The sequence below is a fragment of the Lactuca serriola genome, chromosome 1, assembly GCF_051521515.1.
Source record: "Lactuca serriola cultivar US96UC23 chromosome 1, Lser_US96UC23_V15, whole genome shotgun sequence".
NCBI lineage: Eukaryota > Viridiplantae > Streptophyta > Magnoliopsida > Asterales > Asteraceae > Lactuca > Lactuca serriola.
Genome location: NC_136408.1, coordinates 222,615,034 through 222,628,288, shown reverse-complemented (window position 1 = coordinate 222,628,288; position 13,255 = coordinate 222,615,034).

Genomic DNA, 13,255 nt, shown 5'->3' with positions numbered 1-13,255 from the left:
CCACCGCTGGAGTTCGAACCAACGTATCTGATACGGGGGCTCCTACTTCAGCACCCGAACCCACGCCCACTACAGAACATATTTCAACACCCGAACCTACTTCCACAGCCGAACCTTCACCTTTGTCTTCATCTCCCAATCACTCAGCTGATGACGAGAATTTCATGGAGGAGAAGACATGACGTTTGACTCGGTCTACTATAGTCCGTATCAAGTTCAAAGTGATGATGACGATGATGCTCTAGTCACCAAGAAACATCTCAAGGAACTTCATGAGAAAATCGATAGTCTCATCGCTTCCTCCTCCTCTTCCTCTCGGTCCTCTATCTCAGAAGCTGATATTCAGGGGCTAGTTGATACGTTCACCAAGGCTCATGAAGCCTCCATCAACTCTGCCACTGCCGCTATCGACGCCTCTACCAAGGCGTGTGCTGTCGCGACCGAAAAAGTCGAAAAACTATTTGCTGATGCTAATACTCTTTTGTAGTCTTTACACGGAGCCGCTGATTCCAATGCAGCGAAGCTTGACTCTCTTGTCGAGAAGCTGGCCACTTCTTTTCCCTCCGAACTACAGTCCTTTTCCAGTCTTCGTCAGTCTCTACACGATGACAACAAATCATTCCAGGCGACTGTTGAGGAGCGCTTGACAAAGCTGCAAGAAGATCTCGCTTCAGAGAACTCAGTGATGGATGCTCTTGCTCACAAGACTACTGCTCTCAAGGTCAAGAGTCTTCATCTTTTCCAATCAGAAAAGGAAGTTGCATCCCTCCGATTTGAGCGTGCTGTTATCTCATCGTGTGTTTCGGATGTCCACGCTTCCCTCTCCAACATCATCGAAGCACATGATCCTATCCTGAACTACTCTGTGAGGCGAACTCTCGCTGAGAAGCTTGCTCCAGCCCTTGCCCTACTAAGCAAACTTGAAGGGCTTCTTGAGTTCGTGACCCATCCGAAACAAGGGGGAGAAGATTTGTCTCAACCACCTCCTACTTCCACATCAACTAAAGCAACTGAACCTCCTCCAGCAGGTCAAGCCTCAGGTTCGGGTGTTAAAGACAAAGGGAAGAAGATTGCTGAAGATAGTGATGATGATAAAGAGACCATCGCTGGTCTCTTGAAGAAACAAGGCCGGGAAAAGGATGCTGACATGAGCGCTCGCGTTGCCAGAGAGGCCGAGGCGAACGAACGAAAAATGAAGGAGGATCATGATCTTCTTGAGAGTAGAAAAACTCTATTTCCTCCGTGGACTCTCGAGAAGCTTCTCAAAGAAGCAATTGAAACTCCCAGCATTCTGTGGCTCGAACCAGTGATTTCCTTGGATCGGATCAATTCCGTCGACTCTCAGTTCGGTATGCCGCTGACCCGAAAGGCCTTCATTTTCCATGCTTTTGATCATATCGTTGATGTCCCTCATCCTCACCCAAAGGTTGATAGGGAGCTTGTTGAATTCTATCTGAAGTCTGCTCAACCTCAGTATCAGACATGGAGTGCTCAGAAGATCATCAACGTTCGGGTCCTCAAGCCGTTTCGTGAAGGGTACTTCACAAACGTTCGGTTCAAAGTGCTGATGGGTTCTGCTAAAACTGAACACGTCATATCACTTGCTGATCTTCCCAACCTGAATCCACATGATTGGATTATTTTGCATAACATCCTCCTCACCAACGAAGCTGAGTACGGGCCAATCATCGATCACTTCAAAAGGATGCTTGTATGCTACATCATGGAGGTTGCCAAGATGGATCAGGAGATTGCAAGTATCTTCAAGAAAAAGCCTACCATCTCTCCTGTTGGTTCTGCAAGTGATTTAAATATGATGCATATGGGAAGAATAGACCCGAAGCGGAACTCTGTTATGTTCACAAGGAACTAAGGCCAAAAATGTCTGTTCGCCTTGGCAGATAAGCACCTATACACCACTGCGTGCTTGGAACATGTTCTGGGGATCATTCATCGATGCAAGCAGAATTCAGCAGATGACAAGAAGTATTTTGACGACATGATCCAGTGGTACATTCGCTTCAGACAGACAATCCTTTCCCTCATTCCACGTCTGTTTGAAACCACAAAGAAAGTTCCTGCAGCTGGACCCAGCAAGCCGAAGTAGAAGTCTCGCTCCAATTGACGCAAAGGGGGAGATTGTAGGGTCTGATGGGTGTTGCGTCTTGGGCTCGTTCTTTAGTCCATTTTAGTCTCTGGATTGTGCTTGTCCATCCGTGAATTATTTCTAGGGTTTAGTATTTATGGTTGCTTGCATGCATCTTAGTACGTAAGATTTTGAAAGTTGATTACTAGATAGATTATTATCTTTATCGTTTGTAACCCTAATAGCCTCTACAGTGGAAGTTCCTTGTCGAGCTCTGCTGAGGCTTGAATCTATTGAATCATTCGACATATTTTGATTCATTCTTGTGCTTCATATTTCTGTTTAACATTTCTGTGATATACCTGTTCAAAGATCTAAACGATCAAAGAGTTTCTTAACTCTTCAACTAAGATTGGGTATTAATAAGAGTTTAGTTACTTAGTATTTATCATTAATACTTTTAATGAAGGGAGAATTATAATCCTTGTCCTACCCGTTCAGCTAACAACCCTCCACCATTCAAGGAAGCAGTGGGTGAGAGTGGACACCTATTAAACTGCCATTTTATAGGCAGTAACCTTATACCCCCCCTCCCTTATAGACCGACTTCGTGAATGAGGCCTACTAACGGTAAGACTGACTTTACTCTTATACATATATATAAATATTATTAACTTATAATATTATAAGGTATAAGGGTTGAATTTTAACTTTTAAAATTCTAAGGGCTTAACTTGGAATTAAAGTATTCATAAGTGAAAACTTTTCAAATTCCAAAACTTGAGGGCAAGTTTTGAAACTATTAAAAACTATTCAATTCCATAACTTATGTGTTTAAAGTAGTTTTAATCCAAAAACTCTTCAAGTTCGACTTTAAACTATTAAAAGAATGTGACTTTTCTTTATTCATAACCTATGGAAATATTTATGAGTTTTATGAATCTTAAATGTGACTTTTCATATATCTTGAGGACAAGTTACAAAAACACATTTTAGAATCAACTCTTAGATTAATTTGGATTGAAAACGACAATTTCACATAACTTTTCTATTAATCTAAGCAACTCATAAGAACAAAATAATTCAAATCAAACTTCTTCATGTAATTAGCCTAATCCTTAAACTAATACAAAACATGAATCTATTGACAATTATCTTTGAAATTGGATTAGCATGAACATTACCACACCAAAAATAGGTTTACAACTCCAAAAACAGCTTTTGGTAATGTTCCTAGTCCAATTCCAACTAAAAAACACGAAAGTAAGCTGTCAGGGGCCAAAACTCATCGAGTTCTATAGAGAAATCGTCGAGTTCATGCAATAAACCATGAACTCGTCGTGTTTATTGAAGAAACTCGTCGAGTTTTCTGTCTGGACAGCTTCTTGGCTTCGAAAAATGTATTTGCATCAAATATAAGAGAAAGCAAGTCTAGGCTCTGATACCACTATTGTGTTTTGAGCATTCTAACACTCCTAAGTGTACATGCAACCCTAAATACCTTGGATCTATGTTTTCTCTATTATACATGCAAATATGAACTTTCCAAGGTATTCATCCTAACTAGCAAAATAACATTGATTCATATGGATATCTTAAGTTAGAATTACATACCTCTTGAATGTATAATGTCTTCATGAAGCTTGAGTGCCTAGTGCCCTAAGTGTGACACCTCAAATGGTTCACACAACACCAAATGCACATGGAACGACTTGAGAGAAATGGAACACTGCTTGAAATTGTCTAGCCCTCATATTCACACACTCGTGTCCGATTTCTTGAGCCATGGGATTCTTTTATATGGTGGCTATTAGGGTGACACGATGTAACTCATAACTTTACCCATTCCTTATGCTCCATGGATTTTAACCTCCATGGAGTATCCATGGGTCACCCCATGGACTTAGTCCAACATAAGGAATCTTGGATCACAAGCCCACATATATAAGAATGAAAGATTTACACAATCAACCCATATTTTTAATTAGTCTCCTTTTGATCACTTAATTAATTCCAAATTAATTCTTGATCAATACTAATTAAATAACCTTATTAATATATTAGAACTTATAATATATTAACCAACCTTAAGTGTTATTTCTGTCATTTTAGTTTATCCAAATGCATGATGCCATGAAACCCAAATTGACCATGCCAGGTCGGGTCAAGTCTTACCAATTATAGTTATGGACTTAGACATTAATCCAATAGGTATGCGGTACTGAAGTGAATTCGGGTAACCAACTCCTCATGAAACTTCTTCCAGAACTTGGAAGTAAAACACACATCTCGATCCAACACTATCGATGTCGGCACACCATGCCGTGCCACCACCTCTCTCACATAAATCTCGGCTAGTTTCTCTGCAGAAGAGCTCTCACTGATAGCAAGGAAATGAGCACTGTTCGTCAATCGGTCCACAATCACTCATATCGCATTGACACCTCACGTGGTTCTTGGTAATTTGGTGATAAAATCCATGGAAATTTGTTCCCACTTCCACTGGGGAATACCGAGAGGCTGTAACGGGCCATGTACACGCTGGTGCTCCGCCTTAACCTAGCAACAGGTCAAGCACCTGTCAATTACCCATGCCACATCCCTTTTCATATAGGGCCACCAGTAATCTCTCTTCAGATCCAAATACATCTTAGTGGCCCCTAGGTGGATCGACAATATCGATCTATATGCCTCCTCCATCAGTATGCACCGAGCTCCACCCATATAGGGCATCCGTCTCAAACTCAGAAACCTGTATGATCACCCGCTCCCTCTTGCGGTGTTCCGGTCTCACGACCTCCACCTGAGCCTCTTGAATGGTATCTAAGACTAGAGTCATCACTGTCATCCTCATACACACATCTCAGATTGGAGCACACACTATTCTATGGATTAGGGCATCGGCTACCACATTAGCCTTACCTGGATGATATAAATCTTGCAGTCATAGTCTTTCACTACATCCAACCACCTCCTCTGTCTCATATTCAGGTTGGGCTGATCCATGAGGTACTTCAGGCTCTTGTGGTTCGTATATATGGTACACTAGACTCCATACAAATAGTGACACCAGATCTTGAGGGCGAACACCACCGCCCTCAACTCTAAATCATGGGTGGGATACCTCCTCTCATGAGGCTTCAGCTGCCTCGATGCATATGCTATCACGTGTCCCCTCTGAATCAACACTGCACCCATCCTGGATATAAAAGCATCACAATAAACTATAAAGTCCTCTACTCCCTCGGGAAGGGCTAACACTAGGGCTTCGCAGAATCTCTGAGGAAGATTCTCAAATGAGGCCTGCTGCTCGGGCCCCTAGGCAAAAGTCACACCCTTCCGAGTCAATCTGGTGAGAGGTACAACACTCTTGGAGAAATCTCTGATAAAGCTCTGATAGTAGCCGACCAAAACCAGAAAACTCCTGATCTCAGTTGGGGATCTCAGCACCTACCATCTCATAACTTCCTCAATCTTCGTCGGGTCGACCAATATCCCATTCTGATTTACGAGGTTCCCCAGGAACTGGACCAGTCGTAACAGGAAATCACACTTGGAGAATTTGGCATAAAGCCTTTCCGTCCTCAACACTCCAAGAATTTCTCCAAGATGCTCCTCGTGCTGCTCTCAGGATATCGAGTCCACCATAATATCGCCGATGAACATGATCACCCATTGATCCAACATAGGCTTTCACACCCAGTTCATGAGGTCCATGAACGTTGCTAGTACATTGGTGAGTCTGAAAGGCATCACCACAAACTCGTAGTGCCCATAACGAGTCCTAAAGGCTGTCTTTCGGATATCCTCCTCGCAAACTCTCATCTGATGATATCCAGATCTCAAGTTAATCTAGGAGAACCAAGACGCCCCCTGCAACTGATCGAATAAATCGTCGATCCTCGGTAGTAGATAACGGTTCTTGACCTTCAGCTTGTTCAACTCCCGATAATCAATGCATATCCGCTGTTAACCATCCTTTTTCTCAACAAAAGGATCGGTGCTCCCCACGGTGAGCTACTCTGTCTGATGAAACCCTTCCCCAACAGCTCCTGGAGCTAAGAGGATAACTCCTGCATCTTTGGCAGCACGAGGCGATAAGGTGCCTTGGAAATAGGCGCCGTGCCTAGAACCAAATCAATCCGAAACTTCACCTGCCTCTCCGGAAGCACACCCAGTAACTCCTCGCGGAAAACGTCTGGAAACTAGCACACTATCGGAACCTCGGCAATAGAACCTATCTGTAGCAACACGCGTATCCATCGCATATGCCAAAAAGCCCATACAACCCTGCTGTAGACTCCCCTTGCTCTGGCAGCAGAGCAGAAAGTTGATCCAGATATGGTACCCTCGCCATACACCGTAAGCACTCCCCCACTAGGGTCTCGTATGCTCACCATCTGATGCTCACAGTCAATCACAGCTCCAAACCGACTCAACCGGTCCATGCCCACTATGACACAGACATCTCCCATCGCGATCGGTACCAAGTCTATCGGGAACTCAACACCAAAAATATTTAGTACACATCCCCGGATTACATCAGTAGCAAAAACCGCATGCTCGTTGTCTTTTGAAACCCTCAGAGTTCGACTCAACGCCTCACGTCAGATACTTATGTGGCAACTGTTGGTTTTTAGTATACTACAACATCATATGGTGCACATACAACCCTAAATGCTTTAGATCTATCTTTTCTCTAATTATACTTGCAATATTGTTTCCAAAGCATTAAGCCTACAACTAGCATACAATTGACATAAACAACATAGAATTGAGTTATGGAATTACCTCTTTGTTGTAGCTTGTAGTTTTGGCCTTTAAGAACTTAGTGATGGGTTTTGAGCATTCTAACACTCCTATGGTGTACATGCAACCCTAAAAGATTTAGATCTATGTTTTCTATAATATACATGCAAACTTTCAAAATTCCAAAGCATCATCCTAACTAGCATACAATGGAGTAACTATACTACAAAATTCTAGTTAGATGACATACCTTTTAGTGTAGTTGAAACCTTGAAGCGTTAAGAACCTAGAACCAATAGTGTGAATGCCTCAAGTGGAACCACAAATCACCACCAAAAAAATGGAAGAACTTGAGAGGAGATAATAATGCACTCAAAATCGGCTAGCACTCTTACAAGGACTTTAGGTGCCGATTTCATGAACCAAAGGGCTTCTTATATAGTGTGGCTACATTAGTGTTACACCATGCAAAGCCTAATGTGTATGACCTTCCACATTCCTCATGATTCATGTGTTTTAACCTCCATGGAGTATCCATAGGTCACCATATGGGTTTAGCCCATCATAAGGAATCATGGATCATTAGCCCACTTTATAGGAATGAATGATTTACACAATCAATCCCTATATATTTAATTAGTCTCTTTTGATCATAAAATTAATTCCAAATTAATTCTTGATCAGTACTTAGTAAATAATATGATTTCATATTAATATATTAGAACTTATAATATATTAATAAATCATAATTATCCTCTTCTCAAAATTCCATCCTTACAGATTATTCGAGTGAAGTGCAACCCAAATGGACGATGCTACTCTCGGGTCAAGTACATACCAAATATAGTTATGGACATAGACACCTTATGTCACACCCCAAAACCCAGGGCGGAAACGTTCCGGGGCGGAGGTGACTTCATGTTGAATATCATAACCAATGTACATAGTAAGCAAAGTAAACAACCATTACATTACATATGAAAGTTTACATTTGTTTGAAAGCCAAGCGCTACAAGTGTGATACATATGTATATATATAAAAAAAAATAAGACGTGTCTTCTACGTACTTTGTCTTCGCCAAAAGGATCATCGGGTACCTGTCTAATGCGGACCTGAGAATAGAAGCAGTTTGAAAATCAGCATAAAGCTGGTGAGTTCTTAAGCGGTTTTGTTTTCTGAAAATGAACAAGCTTCCTTTCGGTTTCTGTAAAAGTTATGAATCCAAGAAAATCCCATATTTTCTTATGTGTAAAGTTTGGTCATCTGTTTTGTTACACGATTCTGGTTATGAACAACTGTTATCCCAGGAAAATCCCATATTTTCCTAAAAGTTGGTTACCAATCTAAAATTTAATGTAAAAGATGTATACTGAAAACATGATTATCCTTGTGAAAAGTATTAGTTTTAACACGTATATAAAACTAATAATTACAAAGTAAACTAGTTACTGAATCCGTTATTACTAACAAGTAAATCTCTGTTATCCAAATTGCGAGTTCCATAACCATACGATAGACTAGATATGGCAATAAGTAGTCTAAATCACTTTATGACCTTTGTCACCCTTGAACCTTTCGGTTCGGCTGTAGCTAGCAGCCAAGTGTGCGGTAGTCAGCCCTGTATAGATCTATACACTCAAGTCACGCTCCCTATCTAAGAGATTCTGGTTACGGGGGCGGTCCTCCAGTCGCGTATCTCTATGGAGTGTTCTCGAGGACGTGTCTCCAATTTATAGGAATAACAAATTTACTAGTAATAATACAGAAAGATCATGTTACAAACGATGATCCTCCACTCGCGTATCTCTGTGGAGTGTTACCAAGGACAAAAAAATGTACTATATTTCATGTTCAAAGTTCAAAGGTTATGCTTTTAACTGTTATAATGTGGAAAACCATTTGTGAAAATATGAAATACAACATTTTATAACGTTTTTCACAAATAATACGATAATGTGTTCAGCAAGTTCAAACGGTTGTTTGTTACGACTATCAGTGTTAAAAGCATATGGAGCATGAAACATAACATATGTGAATCAAATTTTGAGTACAAGTATTCCTTGTACTTTGCTTGTATTCCCTCCCTGAAAACAGTGAAAAATATTGAAAAAGGGTAGGGGTATGAACTCACCAGTCAGGAAACGAGTCGATTTGGATGCTAAGTGTCAGTTCGGGGCTTGATAACGCACGAGGTTCCTATGTAATATGAAATGATACACAATTCTATCTAATTAGACTTCAATCCACTAATTAGATAAGAGTAAACACTTCTAGACGCGACAACACTTCAATTCAAGTGTTTGGAGGGACCCGGGTAGCATCTATGGACGAGTAAGGCTTGGATATGGAGTTTACTCCTCAAGAGTAAACTCCTTTAGGATTTTACGGTCCAAATGAACCAATCCCCATGAGTTTACGGCCGTAAACTCATGGTGGGGGTGTTCTTGGTTGTTAAATGGCTTTATAACTCATGAGGGGTGATACTAGGATTGGTTTCAATGCATTTAAATGAGATTTGAACATCCTAAGGACCATTTGAGGAGTTTATGGCAGTAAACTATGAGTTTACGACCGTAAAATCCTATGTTCCATGACTTAAGGTGTTTTGGTGGTCGTAGGTAAATTACAATGCACATAGGAAGGTTCTAGGGTTGATTCCATGGCTTAGGAAGTGATTGGGACTTGAATTGACCTTGGAAAAGTAGTTTACGGTCTATGAAGATGTTCTTGGGAGTTTACTACCTTAAACACATTAGTTTACAACTGCAAACTCTTGTTTGTCCATGATTTATGGGTTTTAGTGGTTGTAGGTTAAGCATACAAAGTTCTAGGCCCAATTTCAAGCCACACAAGGTGTTAAAGGCACTTTAACACCCATTGGAGGAGTTTATGGTCTAAGGAGATGTTTTTACGGTCCAAGAATGTTCTTGGGCCGTAAACTCCAAATTTTCCCATTTGAGTATGTTTTGGTGCATTTCTTGAAGGATTATAAGGTTCTATGCACTCATGGAAGTTCATTGAAGGTGTTTAGGGGCAAACTAACACCTTAAAAGGTGTTTAAGGTCTATGTATGATGGTTTATGGTCCAAGCATGTTCTTGGACCGTAAACTGATTTCCATACTTCAAATGGTGTGATTTTGGGGTCCTAAGCTCATGCATGCAAGTTTCTAAGCCATATCTAAGCACTAGAAGTGGTTTGGAGGGGTTTTGGGGCTTCAAAACCCTCTTTAGGGGTATTCACGGTTTTGGGAGGGTCCCCAAACTGTAAAAACATGTTCATGGTGTTTTTGGGTGATTCAAAGATAGATTTGCATGCTAATTAAGTTAGACAACAAGTTAGGATAGATTGCTTACCAATTTGAGGCTTGAAAGGGGGTTTTTGGACCAATTTCGAGTTCTAGAGAGAGAGAGTAGTGAGAGAAAGTGATTTTTAGAGAGAGAAAAAGCTTCAAAATGATGTCACTCAATCTCTTATATAGGGGTTGAGTTTATGGCCCGGTGGAATTCTACCCGATATTGACGTTTGACGAGGCTTTTGGTCGCACCCGATAAAGTTGCCGTAACCCGATATGGTTGAAACTAAAAAATTTCTAATTATTAAATTGGGGTGTTATCATGAGTTTCTAATGTGTTTGGACGCCCATTAAGTCATAATAGAAATCTCAAATTAATGACTTAATTTAAGAACGTAAATGGAAATAATTCAAAAAGGACGTGTTTTATTAACGGAACGGGTTACAATAACGGAAAGAATTTCGGGTTGTCACATTATCCCCCCGTTAGAGGGAATTTCGTCCCGAAATTCAAGATTAAGATACAAATCATGGATCTGGAAATAAATGCGGATACTGCTGTTTCATCAAGTCTTCACGCTCCCAAGTGAATTCCGGTCCCCGCTTGGCATTCCAGCGAACCTTCACTATCAGGATGCAGCTTTGCTTCGTACGTTTGATCTCTCGATCCATGATTTCGATCGGTTCATATACAAAGTTTAGGTTTTCATTGATCTCGATCTCGTCCAGAGGGATCACGAGGGTTTCATCAGATAAACACTTTTTAAGATTCGAGACGTGGAATACCGGAAGGATGTTACTAAGCTCATGGGGTAATCAAAGTTTATAGGCTACCGGACCGATCCTAGCGAGGATCTCGAAGGGTCCAATGTACCTTGGATTAAGTTTTCCACGTTTTCCAAAGTGTACCATGCCTTTCCAGGGCGAGACCTTCAACAGGACACGGTCTCCAACATGGAACTCCAAAGGTTTCCGTCGATTATCGGCATAACTCTTTTGGCGATCTCGTGAAGCTTTCAACCGTTCCCGGATTTGGATGATCTTTTTGGTGGTTTCACGAATGATTTCAGGACCAGTGAGAGCACTGTTGGGGAATCGACTCTTGGCTAGCTGCGTGTCCCCTACCTCGGCCTAGCACAGAAGGGATCTGCACTTGTGACCGTAGAGGGCTTCAAACGGGTCAGCCTTGATACTAGTGTGGTAATTGTTGTTGTATGAGAACTCGATCAAAGGAAAATGTGTGTCCCATGACTTTCCAAAATCGATGACACATGCTCTAAGCATGTCTTCCAGGGTTTGGATAGTTCTCTCACTCTGTCCGTCGGTCTGAGGATGATAAGCCGTGCTCATGTCTAGTTTAGTTCCAAGAGCCTTCTGAAGAGACTGCCAAAATCTGGAGGTAAACCTGCTATCTCGATCAGAGATAATGGACACCGGTACACCTTGTAGTTGAACTGCCTCCTGGATGTAGATCCGCACGAGTCTTTCCATTTTGAATGATTCTCTAATCGGAATGAAGTGAGCGGATTTTGTCAAACGATCGACAATTACCCAAATGGTATCGTACCCACTCGGAGATTTGGGTAACTTGGTGATGAAATCCATGGTAATCATCTCACATTTCCATTCACGTATTTCGGGCTGCTGGAGCAGACCCGAGGGTTTCTGGTACTCAACTTTCACCTTGGCGTGAGTCAGGCACTTGCCCATGAATATAGCGATCTTGGCTTTCATGTTTGGCCACCAGTATTGTTTCTTGAGATCTAGGTACATCTTATCCAACCCCGGGTGAACAGAGTATCTGGTCTTGTGTGCTTCCTCCATGACAACTTCCGTAAATCCTCCGAACTTTGGGGTCCAAATTCGGTCCATGAAACAGTAGACTCCGTCACCTCTGATCTCAAGTTTCTTTTCCATTCCCCTCAAGGCTTCGCTTGACACGTTCTCTGGTTTGAGGGCCTCTAACTGGGCATCTCGGATTTACAAGGATAAAATGGGAATGGATAGTCATCGTCAGTGTCCTCACTTTACGGCTTGAACTTTCCTTTCGGCTAAGGGCATCTACTACTACATTGGCCTTGCCGGGATGGTAGCGGATCTCGCACTCATAGTCACTGAGTAGCTCTACCCATCGCCGTTGCCTCATGTTTAAGTCTTTCTGATCAAGGATGTGTTGCAGGCTCTTATTGATGGGTTTTGAGCATTCTAACACTTCCTAAGTGTACATGCAACCCTAATAACCTTGGATCTATGTTTGTCTAATTATCATGCAAAGTTGAATTTCCAAGGTTATATTCCTATCTAGCATACATGGGGAACAATTTTAACTTGAATGAAAGATAGAATAACTTACCTTGTTGTTGCCTATGTACCTTGAAACCTTGTGAGCCTAGCACCCCAAGTGTGATGCCTCAAATGCTTCACACAACACCAAATTCTCTTGGAAACACTTTTTGAGAGAATACACACTTCTTGAAATACGCCAAGCCCTCTAGTTTCTTATGTGTATCCGATTTTGGTGGAGAATGGGACTCTTATATAGTGTTGACACATCTAGGGTTACACCATGTAAACCCTAATGTGTCATGACTCTTCATTTCCATGACCCATGGGTTTGTAACTCCCATGGAGCATCCATGGAGCATCCTATGGGTAGAACCCAACTTGATAATCCATGGAGCCTCTTAGCCCACTATACAAGATATGAATGATTTACATAATCAACCCATATATTTAATTAGTTATCCTTTGATCACTTAATTAATTCTTGACCAAACTAATCAAATAATATTATTAATATATTAGAACTTATAATATATTAATAATCTCCAAGTGTTATTACTCTCATTTAGTCTATCCAATTGCATGGTCCCATGCAACCCAAATGGACCATGCCGGGTCGGGTCAAGTACACACCCGAAATAGTTATGGACTTAGACACCTTATCTAACAGTCTCCCACTTGGATAAGTCTAATAACTATAACTCTAGTACTTCAGGAACCGATCAGCAATCATAGCTCTTTCAAGGTTTCTCGGAACTGAGAAGATGATGGTACGCTATCTAAGATAAGGGATCATATAATCCTCTGTTCTAGATATCAGCCGGACAAATACATGGAACAAT